General features: G+C 33.1%; 1 protein-coding gene across 4 annotated transcripts in view; it reads right to left on the reverse strand.

Annotated features, from left to right (window-relative positions):
- TAOK3 (TAO kinase 3) overlaps positions 1 to 25,821 on the reverse strand; it is a 142,550-nt gene that overhangs the window by 112,474 nt on the left and 4,255 nt on the right. Inside the window, exon 1 of one of the 4 annotated variants that reach the window (XM_039868265.1) lies at positions 21,684 to 23,552. The exons of 2 other annotated variants lie outside the window; for them this stretch is intronic. The gene's annotated coding sequence lies outside the window, so the exon portion shown is untranslated. Of the gene's footprint in view, positions 1 to 21,073; positions 21,580 to 21,683; positions 23,553 to 25,821 lie in introns of those variants that run through there. One more of the 4 variants, XM_039868264.1, reaches the window with a different exon arrangement.

The following is a 25,821-nucleotide window of genomic DNA, read 5'->3' on the forward strand; positions in this document are numbered from 1 at the left end:
ATTGGCCTAAATAGATTACTAAATGATTACCGAAAAATACTTATGTTCTTATTTAAAAGATACATTTGGGCTAATTAGGAACCATAGTTATCAAAAACAAGCAAGCAACTACCTAATTCAATCCCTGAATGTGGCTTTAGTAATAAAAACAACTATTGACTCCACCCTAATACCATCTATCTATGCCATACTTACCTTGTGCTGGAGGTTTTATATATAATATTAATTAATTTCCACAAGAATCCTAAGAGGTAGGCACTATTATCACAGTTTTATAGATGAGGAAGCTGAGGTTCTGAAAAGGTTAAGAACCAAGACTAGTGAAAGATAATTTTGTTAACTTTATAATCATAGCATTAAAGCTAAAGTTTAAACAAGTTTGAACCACTTGTTTATATAATGTGAGCATATATCACTTTGAAAGAAAAACACTTACATATATTGAGAAATAATAATAGTGAAGGAAAAGATTCCAAACAATCATAGGAATGCTATGTCTAAGCAATTTGATTTTGTGCCAAAAATAATGAAATCAATCTGTGTTAGACAAAGAGTTAAGTTCATTCAATATCAAGTCCTTGGAGACTGGTTCTCAAACTCAAGTTTCCTTTCTGGCAGAAGAGGAAGTTTTATAAAAATCCTAAAATAAAATGTTCACAAATAAGCCTCAGGATTATTGGCATTTAGAGTTTCCATCTTCTTCCTGAATAAAGATTTACTTAAAGGACACAAATACTGTCCTCCTCAATTTCTATTGCTAGATAAAATTTGAAAAGTCCATTTGCTCTTTATGGATTAATTTTAGACTCATTTTACCTGAAAGAGTGATAATATTATGTAAAACCAACCCCAAAGTAGTGCTTTTCCTAATCCCAATAGGACCTTTTTGCTTATTTCGGAAAGAGTATTATGTTTAAGTAGTAAAGTTCTACTTTTTAAATTGACTGTATATGCATTTTACCACACAGAGTTCATACAAATAATAACTAAGATATCCTCTGTAATGTTCCCTCTTTCATGAATGTACACAAATTCTTACTGAGTTCCTAAAGTGACCAACTTGTGCTAGGTACAGACGGAAATAATGATAGACACAAACCCAACTTTCAGGGAGCTTGCTGTCTATAGAAGAAACATTTAATAAAAGTAATGCACTACCTCTCACTTACATGGGGATGGAGAACCTGACCCTATTCTCCATTCAAACTCAAAGCTCTATACTAGAGTACAGCAAACTCTTTAGCTTACTATTAAAAAACCCAAATGATGCAGCTATTTCAGAAATTCACATTAATGGGTAACATGTTATACTAATTATTTTCTCTGGGTAGGTGAGATACATTTTTTTTTCTTCAAGGGAAACTAGAGGTCTCTTACAAAAAAATCTATTTTGCCAGTACCAAATTTAAAATGAAGAAACATAATTGAAACCTCCCACTTGTATAAAGAAGTATTGTGTTAATCAAAGTAAATATCTTGGTATAGGGGATTTATAATGGCTTTTAAGTTTGAAAGAAATATAAAATTATATAATTATTTTTCCTGTAATTTTATTCATTTATTCAGCAAATGCTTGTTTAATATCTAATATGTGTCAGGTTTCATGCCAGGTAGTAAAGATATAACCATGAACACATTAAGATCTCTGTCCTCTAGGAGATTATGCTTAGTTGCTTAGTGAGGAAGCAAGCCTGAAGCACAGGGAATAACAGAACAGTATAGCACACATAAAGTGTATCTAACTCAGGCTCTTAAGGGAAGGGGGAAGGGAGTCCCCCTAAAAATTAAAATTTGAGACAAGGGAAGTTAACACAAAGGCCTGGAGGCAAAAGAGCATACGTAATAGAAACAATTGACAGACTGGATAATAGATATTTGGGCCTTGAAACCTGTGACAAGAAAAGACAATTCTGAAATGGTCTAAATTTAATTACCGCAGGCTGAAAAGTGAGAGCAAGACAGTGTAGTTAGGCTGTTAATAGCTGGGGGCCAGCTAACAAGACTGCCCACATTCCTGGTATGGTGGAACTTTGAATTAACTTCCAGGTGGCTATTACTGAGATTATCTAAAAGAGAGAATAGCCAGGTGCCATCGAACCCCAGGAGCCTCCGCTTCTGGTTTACATATGAACTTGCGGGGCTGTGGCCCACAACCAATCAAAGGAGCAAACACTTCTTGCTTAGACCAGAAAGTGAAGCAAGTGTCCTGCTTCACCTTCTCCCACCCGCTTTATGTACAGCTAAATATAAATTCTTTCAAAACAACCTATATCTTTCTCCCCCCATGCTTGATGTATAAAAAAAAATGCTTGCCAATTCCAGGATGGTGGACATGTTACCTTTCTTCCTGGCAGTGATGCTGATGGTTTAGATTTCATGTCCCAGGACCTAGTCTTTGTTTTCTTGCTAGCAGTGGCCCAATAAACCCTTTCTTTTAAAAGACTTTCAACCATTGAAATTAAAATTTTTGTTTAATATTGGCTTTAAACGTTATGTGATGTTTCCTGAAAGAAATCAGGTAGTAGCCCCTTCTACTAAAAATGATGATTTGGTTCTTGGAATTTGGACTATTTTCTCAAGAATTAACATGGGAATACACCAGGATTCTGTGTCTTGAAAGACTTAAATTCCAAAGCAATTCAAATTGATTCTCAACCTTTTAAAACCCAGCAAAATATCAAAAATCCTATATCATTTATTTCAGAGTCTAATTAGAAGAAGTAAAATGGATAACAAGAAGATAATGTGTTAAGAGTAATGTTAAACATTTGCCGTAACTGTTTAACATTACACAGCAAAATAACTATATTCTATATCATGAGTCATTTTGTATATATTCCATACAGGAGTTGGAAGAGCAAGAATTTCATATCAAGACATAAAGCTAGCTATATTCTATGACTTTTGCTTACACCAGGGAGGTTATTCTCGCTAACCTTTTAAAATGGAAGTAGTATTCAATTAACTACCAAAGGGCTAAATAAAAACCAAAGAACGTGGAAACACAAATATCCCCTCAATTCTGATATTTCCTGTATGGATCCGAGACGACTTCTCTGCCGTGATACTGGTCAAAACTTAATCAGGATTTGCATAAAGTGGCTATATAAAGCCACTTTTGCTATGAATTAAAAATGGAACTCTGGTATGTGACTGACCAGAAACATAAGGTAGAGAGCAACAGGCTATTTGTCTTTTAATTCTCAGAAATAATGACAGAAGAATGACAATATGCTATCGATCTTTGCCATTAGGCTAGAACTCTGTGTCAACAACAATAACATGAAAAAATTTTTGGATTGCTTCAGTATTTAAGGCAGAAAATACATGAGGCATTCACTAGTGTGTGCTTTCCAGAAAATGACAAAAGTCCTAAAATAAAATCTGAACTCTCATTTCCCATCTTCTTTTTTTTTTTTTTTAACAGACACATTATTTATCCCTAGAGATGTCGGATGGAAAACAAAATAAAAAAAAAACAAAAACTCTTACTATAAGTCAAAATGAAAGTTGAGAAAATACATGCAAAGATTATACTTAAGTCTATGAATGAAATTGTTTCAAAGTGGCTTTTCAGTCAGAATAGTGAGATCTGATAGGTCTTTATCCATTTCTTTTGTCTGCAAAGAATAGTTGTATGTATTTTTATGCATACCAATATATATTTATCTATTGGGTGGTAGAAAAAAGAGTCCCATTTCTAAATGAATTTTAAAATATGCCAAAGCAGCTTTGCGTATTTTTAAGCAGTGTTCAGATCCTTGACCCGAACTCTATTATCACAGCTCAAGCCTTAGGCACTCTCCAGATAGTTAGGATACCACATCTGTGTATATCTCGTCCACCTTGACAGGGCAAAGGGGAAACTATCACAAAGAGGAAGTATACTGCACTGCAGCTCCTTTGGATTACAAAATAAGGCAGTTGCTAATTAAACTTTAAATGTGTTGGCTCATAAGAAGAAGGAAAAAAGAAACCAAGAAAAAAGAGAGGGAAAGAGAAAAGAAGAAGAGGAAAAGAGGGAAAATGGAAAGAAGAAAAAAGAAAAAGAAAAAAAGAAAGAAGGAAAAAGGGAGGGACAATGAACCAGAAATGGGTAGAAAGGTGCAGTAGGCAATCCTGGTAAACAACGACCCTTTGGTTTGACAGTACTCATTTATCTTTATGAGGTTCATAAGTCTGAAACTGCCATAAACCTTGTGAAAATGTGAGACATCTGTTTCCTTTGGTGTGAAGAACAAGAATATGGAATTTATTTAATCTATGCCTAACTGCCACCTACTAAAAACAATCAAAAGACAAACAAGTACTCCAAAACTCCAAATATGGTACACACAGGTCTGTAGTCTCATTTTATATTGGGGGGGCGGATTTCTTAAAATATACATACATACATATATATTTAGTATTTTTAAAGAGAGAGTAATTATTAGAGAACATAAATTTAACTTGTAATTTAATTCCATTTTTTTATAATGAAATCTATGATGTTTTAACTTTTCATTATTAAATTGGTATAGAGAGATGAATATAAGAAAGTAGACAGCATAGAGTCCCAGAAAATGATTCTACCGTGCTAAATTAGAAAACAAAGAGATCTTTTTTGTTCACAAAATTTGAAACTTAGAATAAATGGACTAATTTCTCAGAAACCACAAACCACCAAAAATAGATAACTTAAATAGTTCTATAACCATGAGAAAAAATGAATTTGTAATGTAAAGTCTCTGGAGAAAGTAACCCTTAGGCCTAGATGGCTTCACTAGAAAATTTTACCAAATATTTAAAGAAGAATTAACACCAGTTTTACATAATCTCTTTCAGAAAATAGGAGGGAATATTTTCCAATGCATTTTATAAGGCCAGTATCATCATGACACCAAAATCAGACAAAGGCAGTAGAAAAAAAGAAAACTATCTCTCATGAACTTAGACACAAAAATCCTTAACAAATATTAGCGAATTGAGTCTAGCAAGGTAGAAAAATAATTATACACCATGACCAAGAAGAATTTATTTAAGGTATGCAAAGGTGGGTTTGACGTTTGAATATAGCCTACCTTATCAACAAGCTAAAGAAGAAAAGTCCTAGGATTGCATGATGATATCAATTGATACAGAAAAAGCTTCTGACAAAACTCCACATTCATTTACGATGGAAACTCTTAACAAGTTAGGAAGACAAGAGAACTACCTCATTTGATAAAGAGCGTCTACAATAAAAAAACACAGCAAACATCATACTTACAGGTAAAAGGCTGCATGTTTTCTCCTTAGTCAATGCAAACTAAAATCACAATGAGATATGACTATACATCTATCAGAATGGCTAAAATAAAAAAGTGACATAGCAAGTGCTGGTAAGGATATGGAAATTGGATCTCTCCTATATTGTTCTTTTACATATAAAATGGTACAGCCCTCTGGAAAATAGTGTGGCACTTTCTTTTTAAACCAAACATGCAATTACCATACAAGCCAACAATTGCATTCCTGGGCATTTATCCCAGAAAAATGAAAATTTATGTTCACATAAAAAACCATACATGAATGTTCATAGCATTATTCATAATAGCCCCAAACTAGAAACAGACCAGATGTCCTTCAATGGAAAAATGATTAAACAAACTATAATACATCTGTACTATGGAATACTATTCACCAATAAAAAGGGATGAACTATCAGAACAACTTGGAAGAATCCCCAGAAAATTATACTGAGTGAAAAAAAGCCAATCTTCAAAGTTTACATATACATACTAGTAAAACCAACTGGGGGAAATTTGAACAATATCAATATTCTAATTGATACTGTACTGTAGTTTTGTAAGATATTATCATTGGGGGAAATTAGTAAAGGGTATGTGAGGTATCTCTAAATTATATCTTAGAAATGTGTATGAATCTAGAAAATCAAAAAATAAAGTTTAATCTAAAAAAATCCATATAATTCATGTTTGGTTATATATTTATCATTTACTTCTCAGTAAGCACTTACTGAGTTGCTTCTATATGTGAGGACTTTATGTGCTGGTGGGGTGAAGGTAGGAAGATACAGCGTGGGCGATCGAAAAAGGGATAATGAATATAGACCCTACCTTCACCGATGTCACAAATGTAATTATATAGATGTTTTTGTGATTTAAAAAATACATATATGTCCTCCACTAGCAGAGGGCAGAGACTGTGACTGTTTTAATTACCACTCTATCTTCAGTGCCCAAACAGTAACTGGAACACAGTAACTTTTCAATACCTGATAAGTGAGTGAATGAATGAATGAATGAAACAATCAGAATGAAACAGTCAGAATACAGTACAAAAAAATAGTGACATGATAGAAAGTGCTTATGAAAACAGAGGAAGGAATAACTAGCTTTGTCTGGGAGAATTTGGAAAAATCTTCAAAGATGTGACCTTTCAGCTGGGTCTCACAAAATGAGATTAAGCTTCTAGTTTCCTATTGGGAGAGGCCAAAAAAAAAAAAAAAAAAAAAAGAAAGAAAAAAGAAAAAGAAAAAGAAAAAGGATGAAGCTAGAAGTCTGATTGATTGTGGATGCTACACTAAAGCAATTTAGGCTTTTGTATCAACAATGTGGTGACACCAGAATTGAATATTTGAAGCCAGTGAATGATGATCAGATTTGTCTTTTAGAAAGTGAACTCTGATGACAGTGAGGAAGATGAACAACAAGGAAGAGAAAGAAAAGCTGAGAAACTAAGACAAGGGCTTAAGGTGAATGAAAATTCTCAGTTCTTCATAGCATTCAATTTACCAGAAAACTCAATTCCCAAACGTACTGCGTTTGTGGAAGTTAAGTCTTCATAACTACTGGCCTAAATGGCTTATAACATTGTTATATTTAAATCTGTGCAATGAATCATATCATAGGGCTGTGAAGTAGAGACATTTATTGAGCATTTTCATTGCTCTTTTCTGCAGATTCTTCCAATGCAAGCATGCTATTTTAAATTACTTTTTAATTTGAAATTCTGTTTCCCAATTTTTAAAATTTTGAAATAATAACATTCTTCATATTTCACAAAATCTTGAATGTTGTGGTCAATTTGTTAGTATTTTGATCATCCAAAATGATCATTTCCACTCACTATTCATGCTATTGAGGAATTGCACTCATTTCTCTTAAAACACAAAATGACTTTTAGCAACAAGTTAGAGCTTCAGTAACTAAAATATTAATCTCTGGAGAGACTTAATCATAAATCTGAACTATAAGTATTTTCGGTACATTTCTGTGCCCATATACATGTATTTGTTTGTGATAAATTGTCAATACAATTGAATGGTATCTCTCTAATGTAATGTTAATTTGGCTAAATCTCCCACTCCTCTACTTCTCCAGCAAAAAAGAGAAAATTCTCTGCCAGGTTGGAGAGGGAATAAGAGTAAAAGAGCTAAATTTAATTTCTTCTGGGCACAATGAAATGACTTTTCCCCCTCATTTTCTTTTTTCACCAGGTGACAATTTTAATAGTTCTTTTCTAAACAAAAAGAGAATCAGTAATATGGATTATGAGAAGAGAATGGCAAGATGTGAAACTTACTGTAGGTAATGATTTTCTTTGATTTTACAAGGAATAAACACATTTAAATAGTTTTGAATATAAAATCTCAGAGATGGGTATTAAATGTTACTTTTAGAATTTTTTTTTATAATGAAAAATGTAAAACATAAAGAAAAGTTGATAGGAGAGTATAAAGAACCACCTTTATAATTTAAATGCCCAGCTTTAAATTATCAACTCATGGTCCATCCACTTTCCCATTCCACCCTCATTATTTTGAAACAAATTCTAGATATATTACTTCATTCATAAAAATTTCAGATTGTCTAAAAGAACTATTTTTAAAATCATAATAACTATACCATTAGTATATCTAAAATTTGACAAAAACTTTAATGTCTTCAAATATAAGGTCAAATTTTCAAATTTCACAGATTGCCTCATAAACGTTTTTATTTTTTATGAGTCCAATTTAGGTCCAAATACTGTCCAAATTTTATTTTAATGGCAATAAGTCAACACGTTTAAAAATTAAACTTAGAAGTTTTGATGAATTTAAATAATATAAAAGGAGTGAAAAAGTAGATTAAGTCTCCCTATTGGGGCAATGTTGATATGTATGATATAAATATATACATATGTATGATATAAATATATATATATATATATTGGGGCAATGTTGATATGTATGATATATAATATATATATATATATAAATATATATAATATAAAAGGAGTGAAAAAGTATATATATATAATATAAAAGGAGTGAAAAAGTAGATTAAGTCTCCCTATTGGGGCAATGTTGATATGTATGATATAAATATATATATATATATATATATATATATATATATATATATATATATATATATATATATACACATACATGGTCGAACTAAACAAACTTAGAAAAAAAACTTGGGGAGAAGGGTTGACTTCATTTTCATCTGTTTTGAAAATACTTCCTTCTTTGCTCACAGTTTTAACTACAAAATTGCCCATAATAACAGTTTTATAATCAGATTTTTATCAAGGAAGTCCACTAAACCATGAGAACAAAAGTCTTGTAATCTCTCACTTGCTTGTTTTAACATTGTCTCTGTTTTACTTTGGTCAAATACTTCCTCTTTCATTTGAAATTAGCTTGAAATCATAGGATTTCAGAATTGAGAGGGATCATGTGGCTTCCTCATCTCAAAGAGTAGGCAGATTTGATATTACAAAATTGGTTGTTTCCAGTGAGAAAGCTAGCATGAGGAATCAATTTGCTGACAGTTACAGACTATGTTCTAATTTGTTAACAGACACTACTGCATAAATATGATCAGTAAAAGTTTTATTAGCACAATATGAAATAACTTTGAATTTTACCCTTTTATAAAGCTCGGTAAAGTTAATATTTTCTCCTATGTGTTGAAAAGATCTTATTATACAAGTAAGAAGCAAATTTAGTTCAAGATTTGAAATAATAAAGTTAGGAATTTATCATCCACAGGAGCCTGCAGAAATCAACATAGTAAATGTCAGGCTCTTTACTCAGATATTATAATAAAGAGTTATAAACTTGTGTACTATCAATATGTAAAATATGCAATACAAAATAGCTAATGGTACTCTGTTGTGAGATATTGTAAATCCTCATTAGAAATTATTAGGTCTTTGAATTTGCATATTAAGTTCTAACAGTATTTCTTAGGTTTAAAAAAAAGTAATAGTCCTTTCCACAGCCATTATTTAAGTATAGATAGCACTAAACTGTGGAGCAAATTCATTAATCAAAAGGAAAATTTGTTATGGAAATTCAGGAGTCTCAGTGGCCTCCATATATGTGACATTTTACATTAAACCTAGGACTTAGAATGCCCAATAAAATAATTAAAAATACTTATTGAGTGCTTGAAATGTTCAAGGAAGTGACTGCATTAGCAAAATAAAGTGTCAGAATGATACCAAATTAAACCATTAATACATATGGTTTAAAAGAAGTACTTAAAGACAATAATTTAGCGATGGGAATTTTTGAGATTTAATGTTTTCTTTTAAACTCAGAATGTCTCATAAAAATTCCCTAGAACTTAACTGTTCCAAGTTCTACAACATAAGAAACCATGTATGGACTTTTCAAATTTACACATTGACAATGGACTGACTTCTCCTGTTTATTTTTATTGTTTAAATTGACTTCACTCATTTCCCCGCAAAGTCTCTAATGTACCAGTTGCCCTTTACCCTGTATGAATTCCAAAAATTTTTTTCTGATCTACCAAAATAAAAAAATTCAAGCTCTTGATTCTTTTAAAACAAAAGTAAATATAATCCACTAGATTCAGGTAAGGCAATTATAGAGCTGATTTGTTCAGTTGTTATATAAAAGTACGGGTGTAAATCTCTGTTAATATACAGAACAGACAGAATACTTCATTCCAACACAACCATCCATCTTACCTGGCTCACAAGGGAAAAAGAGTGTTCACAGCAACAACACCTATTCATACTTTGACAATGATGGAAATCCCATCTAAGAATTGTGGTATCAGCACTATCACTTTACAATATGTTCAATAACATGAAAGATATGTAGCAATTAGAACTTCCTGATTTCACAATCTTTTTTTTTATCACTTGTGTGCATGTCTCTCTCCTTTCCTTCTCTCAATATATATCAGAAATAAATGGAAAGAATTTAGCTAAAAAAATAAAAATAAATAAGGCTCCTTTTAACTGCAAAATAAATCATGATCAATTAATAATACTACTATTAATAGTATTGTAACTTGTAAAATGGTAATAGTAGTTTACTTTACCGTATTTAACAGTATTTCTGCCATGCTTTTTTGAAGTTTGGAGCCCCTGTTACATTTACATTTTATTTTTTCAGTCCTTCATCAAATCACTCAGTATATGTCCTCTAGTCAACTTCTTAATACTCATGCACCCCTTTATCTTGTCAAGGATAATTAAAATTTTAATTTGTTTTTCTAAGATGCTAGCCAGTTAAGGATTACTTAGCAAATTTTACAATCTTAGCCTACTCAGTCACCTAGTCATTAAATAATACGTTATTTAATTTCAAGCTGACTGAACCATATCTACTTTTGGAAGCAGATTCTAAGCTTGTATTCATATCTACTGTAGTGATATAAATTTGAAGTAAAAATTTTAGTGAGATGAACATGAAATATATATTTTTAGTATCATATCAGGAGAAAAAAAATTTTAAATAATACAAATAGAATAGATTAAATTAAGAGGATGAAATATAGCCTTTATAATAATGGACAAGAAATAATCGTTAATTAAGTGCTTGCAGTAATTGGTCACTGGAGAAATCCAAAGTTCTCCCCTCTTAGTGATGACCTTAAAGGGTTCATAACGAAGAAGTTTAAATGCAAAACTTGAACGACAAAATCCTGAATAGGCAGGAATATAAGAGGAAGGAAGGTTGGTGATAGTCTAAGGGAAGAAGGGTTCCCCTGGAGCAGATGAAGGTCAAGGAAAAGAGCCATGTGTTCAGGGAGATAAGTATGCATCTTTTTTAGCCCTTGTTGGCCGACAGAACTGCCAGCTTGTGTTTCTGGTTGATGGGGAAAAGGGACATATTCTTAAGCAAAGGGAGCCTTTGTTGGGTCACAGAGTATAATAACGCTATTCACTCATTCTATTTGAAAAAAAAAAAAATTAAACCATGTTCTTGGAAACCAAGTTCTTACGGTCTGTCTGCTGTAGAATCTCCTGACTGGAAAGAAATCTAGAGTTGTACTGGAGATAGAATAACTAAGGTGCTATTTAGAATAATTTGTAAGAATAAAAACTAAGAAACAAAAATCTGCCTTGAATATCCATAGAATAATGCTGGTGTGAAAATGATGTGGAAGTGGTATATTCAGACACAGGCATATGACTGTTATGTTTGTTAATTTGATATAATGATATATTGTTAAAGTTTAAAAAAACACCTTATAAAATAATACATGCACTATAAATCTTCCTATTTTTAAGAAATATTATTTAAAAATATCTAAAAAAAGAATATATTGGGTATAGAAGATAACTTATTCTCTTCTAATTAATGATCTGTATTTTCTATTTATTAAAACAAAAAGCACATATTACTTATACAGTTGTTAAGAATCATATAAGAAGAGCTATCTTGGGTCAAGGACTTCCTACCATTTTGTAGGTAAGAGGAGAAAACATTAAAAGGAATGAAAGTGTAGTTAGCTTCCATAACTACTCATTTACCAACAAATCTTTTGTTAAGAACTCTCAACTTCAGGATTAATAAAAAACTGATTTTACAACATCTTATAACAGGGAATTGAGAATTTCAAAGTCACAGGTATTCATCATTATTACTTTTAACTAAATATTGCAGATTAAAATATCTCCACAGTACCAACTGCACTACAGAACAAATCACTAACAAATTTCTATTCTATAGAAAATATATAACATTAGTTTTGAGTGTCTTTTAGATAGGATATAACATTTAAAAAGTTCGAACTGAGGATCATGAGCTAATTTTTAAACAAAATACTATATTTAAGTTCCCACTATTATTAGCACTCAAAATACACAGCTTGAATAATCAGCAGAAGAACGGACTCAATAGACCTAACTGGTAGACTATATTTTATATCATGTAGCTATGCTTTGGAGAGGCAAATACATTTAAAAGCATAGGTAAAGATATGTCCAATACACAGCTAAAAGACTGACATTAATATAGGATAGAAAGACAGAATTCAAAATTTCTATAAATGCCTGAGGTAATTCAAGTTACTTTCTAATTCTAACTAGTCTATCTGTAGTACTACTAATAAGTAATAATACTATAAATTCTATATTGAGGTCATTCAATGTAAGCTTCCTCAATTTTTCTCCATTCCACCTTAAACTATCTCTGTGTACTCAACTGTCGTCATCCTTTAGTCTTCCATGGTCAGGTTAACCACCTCTCCCCAGCAACATAAAAAAAAAAAAAAATACCCTCTTAATTCTGTATCCTATTATCTTCTCATTTCATTAATTCACTTCTTTCATTTTCTTACATCTTCCATTGTACTCCACTGACTCTTTTTGGCCTACAATATGCTTGAGGTATCATTTATTGAGGAGAGAAGAGGGAACTTTCCCTGACAGGAAGATGCCCTGGGACTAATAAATTCAGAAGCTCCAAACTCCAAATCTCCAAATCCAACAGTATTCTTCTCAAGTTGTATTTTTCCATAACCGTTATGTAGCATCTCCTTACATGGCATTTGCTTCCTGGTTTGTATGAGTTCCTTTCCAATCCACTTCTCCTGGCTTGTCCTCCTTTTCTCAGCTCTTAACACAAGGGTCTCTTAACACGCTGAGCCTCTTCTTTTCTGTCTACACTTTCTCTTATTTATCTGCTTTGCTCTTACATTTTCAGCTCTCTCACACTGTAAATAAATAAATCGCTCACAAGCTGCTTTTCTTCTTTCCACTGAGGCTGTCCTAGTTTCAGAACCTCATTATCAGTCCAAGTTCTCATTCCCTATCTCTTTCTTCAAGTCATTCTACAAACTACTGATGGAATAATCTTTCAAAGGCTCTGATCTCATCAGCCTGTGCTATTCAAACACCTTAAATTGTACCCTCACTATCTACTGTTTCAAGTTCAAACCTCTTGGTATGAGCCTTTGACTTGCTACTATCCGTAAAGTATCCTATGCTTCGTCTACGATATCTGAATTAGGCGAAAAAAATACACTGATTATGTCCCAACACACCTGCTGAAAAGCTACCCAGTATTCAAAATTCAGCTCAAATTCTCAGCTCAAACTCAGCTCAAGTTACCCCATCTCCCTGGTATAGAAGTAATATCTTTCTTCTTCATGTATAGAAAGTACTTAACAACTTTTTGTAGGATTGATGCCATTCTGCCTTGCTTTTAAAGGATGTGGACATTTCTTAATTCCATTAATTGAATATGACTAACAGTGGAAATCATATTTACTTTTTTGTCCTGCAAAGTGTCTTGAATGTAGTAGGCAGTATTGAACTCATAATCATTTGGTATTAGTGACTACTTGTCCAGGATCTGAGCTAAAGTTTTCCTCTGCCTTATTTCTGAAGATCTGGGAAACAAATTAGTTGCTGAATAAATGACTCAAAAGAAATCACTTCAAAGCACTTTCATTTGAATTGTTTTATAAAAATAATTATAAGCAATTCTACGCCTAGGTGTATTCCCAGGAGAATTGAAAACATGTTCACACAAAAACTTGTACACGAATGTTAATAGCAGTATTATTCATAATAGCCAAAAAGTGGAGGAAGAAATCATATGTCCATCAATTGATGAATGGATAACAAAATGTGGAATATCTATACAATGAAATATTGATACATGCTACAATGTGGATTACCCTTAAAAACATTATGTTCAATGGAGAAGTCAGACACTAAAGGGCACATATTGTATAATTCCATTTACATGCGATGTCTAGAATAGGTCCAGAATCCACAGAGACAGAAAGTAAATTAGTGGTTGCCAGAGGCGGGGGAAATGCTGACAGGCACAGGGATTCTTTTGGGGGTGATGGAAATGCTCTGGGATTAGATAGATAGTGGTGATGGTTGCGCATTATGAATATACTGAAAACTTAAATTGTATACTTTAAAATGATGAATTTTATGTTATGTGAATTTTATCTTAACTAGAAAAAAAGAAAAAAAGTGCTATGACTTTTGTCCCCTGAATAACTTGATTTGGATTTGTGGTATAATGGAAAGGGGTCTGATCTTTGAATCAGCAAATCTAGGTTCAAGTTAATTCTGCCACTTACCAGCTGTGTGTTCTTAAGGACATTACTTTTCTAAGCCTCAATAGCCTCACCTATAAGGTGACAACAATAATGCCTCACAAAGTTGTAGTACTCATGAAATTATGTCTAAAGCCCTTTACAAATGAAAAATCTTACTGTTATTTTGTATACTTAAAATGATTTTTTAAATCCTAAATTGTATTGAATAGTCCATAATTTTAACTTTCTCTCATTGGCATGCTAGCTAACCAGCTTTTTTTGTCATATATGAATGGCATCTTGCACTTACAGCACTTATCCTGTGGGTACTAATAGTATAGTACTTTACAAAATTATTTAATTCTAATCTTCACAGTGAAAGGTGGCATGGCATGACAGTTGGGAACAAAGGCATAGAGCTGAGTTTAAATATAGTTTCTTCCACTGACCTTGGGCAAACACTTAACCTCTCTAAACATCAGTGTACTCCACTATAAAGTGTGTGAGTGTGTGTGTGTGTGTGAGAGAGAGAGAGAGAGAGAGTGAGAGAGTGAGAGAGTGAGAGAAATTGAGTGAGTGAGAGAGAGAGAGAGAGAGAAATCTACACAGGAGTTACACAGTTCATTGAGATATTTGTTATATAAAGCACATACTGCAATATCTGGTACCTAGCAAGCGCTCAGCAATAATAATAATAATAATTATTATTATTATTATAATTATTATTATTATTATTATTATTATTTCGATCCTGTGGAGTAGCAAGCATAAATGACTGGTCTAAGTTTACAAGACAAATCTGAAGCATAACTAAGAATAAGAACAGGTATTTTGTATACTAATTTAGGTAATTAGAATAGGGGATAATTCAGTGACCTTCCTGTGTGTTTTCTAGTATTATATGGATCTCTAGAGCATTGCATTAGCCAAATAGTTTTACTTTCTGCTTATTAGTTAAAAAAAAAAAAGTCCTATTCTGCACTAGTCAAGGCTTGACACAAGTAGATGTTCAGTAAATATTTATTGAATAAATAAATAAAGGGTATGGTGTTATTGGCTGCATCTACAACCAAGCATCAACACAAAATCCAAAGCATTAACTAGACATTTCCAAATATCCATACTTTTACATATGCAAAACACTTTGCATTTTAAAAGTTTTCATTTGGGTGTCCTATATGCTTTTTGGCATCAATACAAAGGAAGGCATGTATAAAAAAGAGGGGGGGGATATAAACTGGTGCAGACACTATGGAATATAATGTGGAGATTCTTCAAAAGATTAAAAACAGAACTACCATATAATCCAGCAATTGCACGTCTGGATATATATCCAAATGAAATGAAATCACTATCTAAAAAAGATTATCTGCACCACCATGTTCATTGTATCATTATTTACAATAGCAAGGACATGGCAACAGTCTAAGTGTCCATTAATGGATGAATAGATAATGAAAATGCTATATATATATATATATATATATAAAAATTCATGAAAAGAAGGCAATCCTGCCATTTGTGACAACATAGATGGATCCTGAGAGCATTATGCTAAGTGAAACAAATCAGACGGAGAAAGACAAGTATTGTATGACATCACTAATATGTGGAATCTAAAAAAACCAACTCATTGATACAAAGAACAGATTGGTGGTTGCTAGAGGCAGGCAGTAGGTAAAGGTGATCAAAAGGTAAAAACTTATAGATAAATAAATTCTGGGGATGTAATGTACAGCATGGTGATTATGCTTAACATTACTGTATCGTATATTTGAAAGTTGCTAAGAGAATAAATCTTAAAATTCTCATCATAAGGAAAAAACTTTGTAATAAAGTGTGGTGATCAATGTTAACTAAACTTATTATAGTAATTATTTCACAATATATACATGCATCAATCATTATATTGTATGCCTTGGACTTATGTCAATTATATCTCAATATGTCAATTATACTGCAGTTAAACTGGAAATAAAATAAGGGGAAAACAAAAAAAAGTTTTCATTTGGGTGGCATCGATACAAAGGAAAAGGAAGGCATGTATCATTTCAAAAGACAAGAGATTGAGAATTTAAGCAATAGACATCCAGTTGAAGTGTCAAGTATTCTTATGTTTAAGCCTTTGAGTACATATTTTGTTCTTCTCTAATAGAATTCTCAATAGTTTTTTGAGGGCAAGAATTTTATTAATTAATTTAAGTATCCCTTCACAGAGTCTAACCTTACACATAGTAGGAACTTAATTATACTTACATCACTTAAAGAATATTATGTAATCAAGAAGTAAAGATACTTCTTGATTACATAATATTTATTGATCAGATTTGATTTAAAATGATAGGATAGAAAATTGTAAATATCAAACTAAACCTTTCCAAGTGAAACTGGCTATATCGCTGAAACAAAATCATATATATACACACACACACACACACACACGCACACAAACATCTACATAGATATACATACACATATATAGTTTCTCATAAAGCAAACATATCTATAACCAGTACAAAATTATCTTAATTTGCCTCCTGTTTTTCTCTTTTTCTGTAAATAAGGTGACAGACCTGACCCTAACTGGACAAATATTCAGGTCCCTTCGATATTATTGGAATGCGACCTTATTTTAGATAGGTACAATGAAACAAGTTTACTTTCTTTTCTTTTTCTTCAAATCAAAGTCAGGTACCTCAGCATTATGCTAAGAACTGTGAAAGATTTATCAGTAAGATATGGTCCTTGTACTCAAAATGTTTACATCATTAATAAAGATAAAACAGTGAACCATATAAGATACAGTGCACATTTTTGTTCACAGGTTTGCTAATTTAAGTCACGAGAGTTTGCAGCAAAACAGTAAGAGCTTAAAAAGTCAGAAAAAGCTGCAGACAGGAAGTAAACTTTACACGAGTTCTTGAAGAAAAGGTAAATTTGAGCAGGCAGGGAGACGGGAGGAGGGCTTTTTGAGTGAAGTAAATAACAGTCCCAGAGGTGCAGACTTGAATGACTATGGTGTTTGAAAGACAGACTGACTCCAATAGAGCAGAAAGGAAGGGCCAAAGAACATAGGAAATGAAGCTGGATAAGTAGTGTGGGCCAGATTAGAAAGGGTGTTGATATTCAGGCAGAAGAGGTTAGGTTTAATGTGGTGGAAAACAGGGAACCAATGAAGCTTTCTGAAAGAGGAGGGCATGCTGCAAGTAGTAGCACTTAAAGAAGGTTAATCAGATGAGTTGAAAAAAACAGGCGGAAATGAAGGAAGGCAATTGTAGTAATCCAGGAATGAGGTGATAAGGGTCTGATTAGGATAGGTGCAGAGACGCAGCATATTTCAGTGGCAACGTGACGGGCCTTGAGATTGTAAAATTAGGGGTCCCAGAAACAAGGATGACATATAGACTAAGTCAGAGGCTGCCTCCCAGGTAAAGGAGTTGTACTAGAGATTAATAAGACCTGGAAATTTCAAAAATAGACATATTCACAAAACCTAAATGTTTTTCAGTACCCTACAAGTAGTTTCATTTTTTTGTTTAGTGAATTTAATTCAGGTGCCCCCAAATTTCACATGTGCTTTGCTAATATAGCCTCATGAAAATATGCTTATGTCAAAATTAGCTGTTTTTCAATAAACAAAGTTAACTGACTCATTACAGGATATGAACTCTCAGAGACTAATATAGTGAAAACAGAAAAATATTCTTCTTTATACTCAAATGTATATTCTTTATTGTCTGATTCCACAAAACAGACAAAAAAAACCCAAGTTTTTTTTTTTTAGCTGATCTAAAATCTTGAGACTTAGTCCTAAGTATATCTGATAGTGATCCAGTCAGAAGAAAACAAGCAAACTCTATGGAGAAAATGAATTAAGAAATCAGCACTTTGCCATGTTGTTTTCTTGAGCTGTGCTATCAAATTGGGAGGAAATTCTATGAGCTGAGGAACAAAGAGAAAATGTTACTAAAGCTAAATTTGGCAGATTGATTTTTTGTACTAATAATTATTTAAATCTATAGTTAACTCTTCCCCTGCTTTCTCTCCCTGCTTAGAATGGGAAATACATAATGTGGTAAGGGGAGTGCTCTCGTGGTACTTCCTCAATAATTCTATTATTGCAACGTTGATTCCATTATCCATACATGATTGCATGCATTGTTTTATATCTCTTCCCATGGTCATTTTCTGGTAGAGCTGTGATTAAGAATTGAAATGTCCAAAAACAGCAAAAATAAACATTTCTACTATCACTCACTGAGCTCTTCCTTTACACTGTGTGGCCAAACTTGTGCTTTTCACACATGACCTCATTTAGTCCTCACAACAATCCCGTGGGGTAGGTACGTCGATTATGCCTATTTTACAGTTGAGGAAACAGAGGCTTTAGGAGTTAAGGGATTTGTACAAGGTCACAAAGCTAGTGAGCTTCTAAGTGGCACACATGTTCATCTGACGTGCTCTTGTTAATCATTACACTGCTAACCCCAAACACATGTGACCGAAATGAAAAATAAGATGTATAAGGGACTTGGACATGCTACTCACTGTGTAAGAGTTAGTGGGGAGCATCAATTCTAAGAACCGTGTCAGTGACACAAAAGGATAAATTCCTTAACTCACTTCTAACCTTTCCTTATAGTACTGAAAACACTACACTCTATTCCTGAAGGACGGTGGGACACTGCTAGAAATGATAGTGAACTGTCCCCTCTTTTAGTAAGATACTTACATTACTATTTGATGGTACTGAAAGGGTCTCAATTTGGTTACATTTTTAAAAATGCTCCTACTTAGATCAGCCAGGTCATGACTAACTAGGCTGGTTGGTGACATCAAAACGTTTAAAAAAAAGTATTTTCTTAGTAGAATATCTAATGATATGAGCAACCTATATAACTCCTACCAGTGACCCTGAAATAGACACTAACCTTTTAAAGCTATTTCTCAGTACATAAAATACATTCATAAGACACTTCTAAAAATAACTCTTCACTGTAATTCTGTCCTTATGCATCTGGACAGAGATGTCATATTTCCTCCACAAAACTTCCTTTTATGTTGCAACAGTAAGAATCTCAATTTCAAAATGAACCAGAACAATCGAGAACTACAAACTCCTTCATGAGATATGATTATTTTATTAGTATTTTATATGCATTGTCCAAATATGATGGGACATATTACATTTTAACTCTGCAATTCTTTTAACTATAAAGTAAAGCAATTATAATTTAAAGTTCTGTCTTTCCTCGTCTCTCTTTTTTTCTGTTAACACCTGGTCTTCCACAAAAGGGTCAGTGTGATCTCTGCAGAGCGTACATAAGGAATATGACCATGATAAACTAAAAAATAGAACATTAAGCACATATCAAGTAATTCAGAAGATTAAAATTTGTCATTTGTGTATGAAACCAGCAAACAGTTGGTTATAACTGGTTCAGTTATGACTGGTTAAATAAATATGTACAAATTAATAGGATGCAGTTAGTAACTTCTACTTTTCCCTCCAAAGAGTGGTGTTTTGGCAGGCAGCCATATAATCTGCACTAATCTGTCACTACTGTGACGCCCCACCCACTTCCTCTGCCCTACCCCCATTCAAACTATGACTGGGATACATCTGGAGAGCTAATATTACATTCAGACAATTGTAAAGGCCTCTCTATAAAAACTAAAATTTGCGTGATTTATACTTTTAAGTATTTAACATTCAAAACTTTTTAAGAAAAAACACATTCTGTGACATCACATTTAAAGATTACTTGAAAGTTTTAATTTCCTTCTTTATATATTAGAAAAGATAGAGCCCCCAAATCAGTAAAACCCTCTGGCAATGCTTCTTGAATGAAAATGTGTCTTATGTACAATTATAAGACTTTAATTTACATTTCTAACATGTAAAGTATTAGGAGTTTGTAAGTCCAGGGTTATACACATTTCATTTAAACTTTGTTCCAAGAGCCTAGTGAAGCTGGTAAAGAAACTATTAAGGTAGTTTTCCTGGTTTCTAAACTATTTTACATAACATACAAACTATGAGATGTTAAATAAAAAATTATCTACTTTCCTACTCCATCTAATTCCATTTTATGAACTAGAGTAGTCCCATAAATTATTAACCCATCGCTAAAATATTTTATTTTTATATTTTAATAAGTAACTAATCTTACATACTAAAACAAAATTACAAAACAAAGTAAATGTGATCAAATCTTCCAACTTTTCTGTCTCTAAATTTGGTATTACATTCACAAAATTACTCTGCTTCCTATCCTATTTTCCCTCTTTGTAAAAGAAGAAAAATAGGATGTGGCTTTGTTAGTTTTTAAGCTAGGATGAAAAGTATGCCATTTTGAGTAGCTTAATTTTGAAATATTGTTTTCCAGTAATAATATTATTAGCATAAACTGCATCTATTTAATAAACATGGCCTTTAGTATGTTTAAAATTTTTATTTAAAAGACTCTTCTGACAAGATTTTGATATTTGCAGCTCTGTATTTACCTTACCCAGGAGAAAGCAAAAACAATTTAAACAACTTATGAAAAAAATTTCCACCTATATTTATTTGTAGAATATTAAATTACAAATTAAAATAAATAGGGCATATGAATCTAGTGACTTTTGAGGTTGATTATTCTTAGCTGGACTTTGAGCTAAGGCCATAAATATTCACATGAAATTCAACAAAGAATTTATTAGCAATGTTTAGATGCAAACCATATTTATAATTAAACACTAAATACAAAACACAACATCAAACTTACTCATAGTAGATCTTCTCAAATGTATGTCCTACATTTCCAGTCCAACATACTAAAGACATTAAAATGGTTTATTTAGCTACAGCAATAATAAGATTGCCCCAGAGATGGCTTTCTTTAAAAAGCTGTCTCTTAATCACTTAGGAAAGATAAAACTGAACTCAACTTAAGATGTAAGAACACTAGCACGCTATCAGCATCTTCATCCTGAGAAAGGAAGTTATTACAGTTTTATAAATGAGGCTTACAGAGAGTACTTCCTGGTCAGACAGTTAACGTCAACAGTATTTTATACAGCTTTACATTTCGACATTTTGAAAAGGTCTTTCTAAAAACTTTACCTGAATTTTTCCCCTCAGTCCCTACAAAAGAGGAAAACGTGCTCGAGCTAAACAAATCTTATGTAAAATCTATGAAATTCTATTAATGCCTATTTACCGTTATGGCATCATGTAAATACCAGAACTGGTTATTATTCTTGATAATAACATCAGCTGAAGTTTTAACTTTACATTTATGCACCCTCCACGTCCCCCTACCCTGAGTGCTAGAATAGAATGAGGTTTCCTGAGACACAGTAGAAGGTAAAGAAAGAACTTGGAGGACAACTCACCAATTCCTTGATGATGAAGAAGATGCAAATAAACACTCACATTTTAATTTTCAGATTTAAAGTTAATTCTCTTTTAAACTTATACATATACAAAAGTCAAGAAACCTTGTACAATCCTAATAAGGAACTGCAGATAAAAACAGCATGACCTGGACGCTGCACGTTACTATCGGTATTGCAAGCTTAAGTATTTCCTGTTATAACGCCCATTGGTTCCCACAGGTGCAAGTGCCTATGGGTACTGCCAATTTACCCTTCCTCTTGTAAGGGAACCACTAAAGGAGATCTCAGGTTGGCACAATCAATGCTAGGAACTATTAGGGCAGAACTACCTTGGGCTAATACCAAGAGCCTCCCAAACTAGGTTGATTGTGAATTGATGATTACCTGATTCTAAAAGGCTGAAGAAACTTTATTTCAATAGACTTTCATTATTTTTCTAAGATGCACTGTTATGAACAATGTATGCAACTTCACTCAGAAAATATGCATTAATTGTTTTCTCTGTACAAAGCACTATTCTAGGCACTACAAACAGTAATGAACAAAACAAACTCCCTCTGGTCATTCATACACTATCTAGCAGACTTTTGACAATTTTATATATAATGAGAAAGTTTCCACAAAGACAGACTAAAGGGATCTGTATGGAAATTTGGAAAGTCAATTGTAGTGCTCACTACTAAAAAGCATTGTAATTAAGGCCACCACCAGAACCTAGTACATAAAAGAACTTTTCCAGAACGTAGTATATAAAAGTAGGAGTCTTTCTGCTTTCAGTGTTTCAAGAAGGCCATGTTGGAGGCAACCGCATATGTTACAGCAGGGAAAAGGAAAAACTTCTCACCATGAGTCACCAATGACTAAGGTCTTTTAATTCAGGCTTAAAACACATTTCAAACCCAATTACTTGTACATGCAGAAAACTGATAACCCCAAATTAACATCAGAAGCTTGATCTGACCAATTCTCCGGGTTAATATCAGCATCCAAGAAAAACAAGTGAAGGGCTTCTAATGGAATAATGCTCCTGTACTGAATTTTGTAATAATTTTGGTCAGCAAGCTTCCATTAAATTTTGTTACAATTAACAGTTTTCTTAGATTTTAGCCAAATTAAGACAATTGCTTTTGGATATATGTTGTGGTAGTGGGAATGGCTTTTATTTGCATTCAGTAAAACAAATATATAGTAAATTCAAGGCTGCTCAAAGAAAAACATAAAATCCAGAGAGCAAAAGGTACAGATAAACTCTGCTCTTCTGAGCTACACCTTACTTCCTTAGGATTTTACTTCCTTATGTTTAAAATAACAAACCCTACTTTTGAACCAACAAATTAGAGAAATTCTGAAAGCCAAATTTATCTATTTAGTCATTCAACAACTATTTATTGAGCACCTACTACATCTTAGGTATTGTTTTATAAGTTAGAGATACGGCAATGCATAAAAACAAATATCTCTGCTTTCATGGAACCTAAATCCCAGTGCAGAGATATAAGACAAACAAATGAATAAAATATTTGGTATGTCAGAAGGTAGTAAGCACTATGGAGAAGAATACAATATGAAAGGTAGGAATAACCATAAGTTTATTTGTTCACAGTTGCAAATTGCTTATATCACAAAGTAAGCTCCCCAGACTCTACCTCTGACTCAGGTGAATAACCACCTTCTGTTGCAAATGACAGAATCTTATTTCATTTGTTGCTAATACCTAGAGAAAGGAAAACAAACTTCCAAAAACCTGAAGTTAGAACCTATTCCTTATTGATAAAACCATCGCTGAAGGAAACAAAACTAACTAATCTCAAACACACTCAGAGTCAAAGTTCATTTTAGGAAATATTGTCCTGCTAAATATGAACATACAGATTTCCATATACTTGTTACCACTGGCATCAAATTAATAACTGTCAGGTTCAGAAGTAAATTCTTCACTTTAGAATTATCCCTGTTATCTGCACTAGCAGCAATAATTAAAATGTAACCTTTGAACCTAAAATAAGTATTTAAATTTAATAGGGTTTAACAAATATGTATTGAGCAGATATTAATTGTAAGACTCTGTTCTTTTAAAACCAAAAAGATGGCTCACTTTCTCATAAACTTGGATGCCTTCTCCTACATAGCTGCATACCCCACAGGCTCACATACCTACTGCCCCCACCTCTGTGTGCATAAGCGAGCATGCGCACACTCCTGTCACCCTCACGGCCCCCAATCCATACCCCATAGTCATCCCACCCAGGGCACATACCCCAAACTGACCTCCACAAACACCTACTCACACCCAAACCCACTTGCTCCCAGCCCCCCTCCCCCCTCCATCCACGTTCCTTTTAATTCCTCCATGGGCACTGTTTAAAAAAAAAAAAAAAAAAACAGAAAAAGAAAACCAAAAAATGGATATTTAGGAAGGATAAGACAAGTACAAACCCTATAATGTAATATCGGAGAGAATATCAGTGCAATAAGAAAGCATACAAAGCAAGTACTTAGGGAATTCGAAGGAGAGCAGCAAGGAGGATGATCAGAGAAGGCCTCTTAAAAGGTGGCACTGGAGGTAGGTCTGAAAAATGATGAGCAGAAGGCATTCTAGGGGAAATAATGGCAAGAACAAAGACCTGAGGTGAAAAATCAGCAAGTGCTTGGCAAGTAAGCAGGCCAATCTGGTTGAGGCACAGGAAATACATACATATTTACATAAATATGTGGATTGTGGGGCAATAGATAAATCTGCATTTAACTCAGTAGGCCATGGAGAATTAAGGGTTTTGACATGTGAATGACAAATTCAGAGGTATAGTTAGGGAGATTGAGAGAGCAACTGCATAAGTCGGAAAGACAAAAACAAAAAGGAGACTGGAAAATTGTCACAGTATTTCTTCCCTAGCACCTTATTAAGACCCTCCTTCTTGGACCATTAAGAAGTAGAAAGTAGAAAGTATACTGAGTTGAAAAACCAGATCTAGGTCACAGTGGTCAAGTCTGCCATTGTCTGCATGACCTTGGAAAGTCACTTACCCTCACTGAATCTCAATTTCCTTATGTGTGAATCTATTATTTATTCTTTTTGGAGTCAGAAGCCATGAATTTCAGCAAATTATTAGATCTGGGAGTAGAGCAAAAACAGCAATAAAACTGTTTCAAGTGATTAAAATAATAGGCAGCTACCATTTATTAAACACGTCCTATGCATTTGTCACTGTGCTTGCTTCATTTATTCCTTAGAAGAATCCCATGAAGTATGTATTCTTATTTTACAGATGAGAGAATTGAGAACTTTAAGACTTAAGTAACTTAGCCAGGGCCAACCAACTGACATAGTGACAAAGCCAACATAGGTGCCTAGGTCTCTCTGAGGGTAAGGCCCTTTCTCATTCCAACATGCTTTTCCTTATATAGTTGCTAAACAGTGCTAACACTTGTTCTTGTGTTCCAAACGAATCACTGACTCTTTTACCACCCTTTTGATATACTAAAAGGTCTCGATGAGGATAAGAAACAAAGTGTGGACATAAATATAATCTACTTACTTGCTGAACATTAGTTCATTCACTCATTCAATTTACATTTATTGAGCATCTTTCATACTTTGTGCCTAGTACTGTACTTGGCATGGAGGATGCAAAGATAAATAACAACCATCTTTGCCCTCAAAATGCTCATGACTAGTAAAAGACAACCACACATAAACAAAGAACTGGTATACAATGACAGAAGAGAGTTTTGCACGAGAAATGGAAGCACAAATGTACATGAAGCAAAATATTGTAATTTTGTATCTCAGCTATTAAATCTTGACCTAGATCATTTAAAACTATATTTATGTGGTTTGTAGAAATATTCATGTATTTACACACATACCCTTCAAAAAGTAAAGGCTTATGTTCATGACAGAAGGAAAATTAGCCATGAACTATAATTTTGTTTTGCGTGTCTACTGCCAAGACTAATTAGGTGATTAGTTTATTTAAGAAAGCTTTCTGCCTTGACGAGTGCCATCTTATTGTAATGGGTAAATAAAATGCATTTGAACTGTCATGAGCCTTGATTGCTGTGGACATAAGCCAGTGTCATTAGACAGAAAGTGAAACATATAAAACTAAATACATACCACATGAATTCTGGTTTG

Source organism: Pteropus medius, unplaced genomic scaffold (assembly GCF_902729225.1).
Source record: "Pteropus medius unplaced genomic scaffold, Ma_sr-lr_union100, whole genome shotgun sequence".
NCBI classification, from domain to species: Eukaryota; Metazoa; Chordata; class Mammalia; order Chiroptera; family Pteropodidae; genus Pteropus; species Pteropus medius.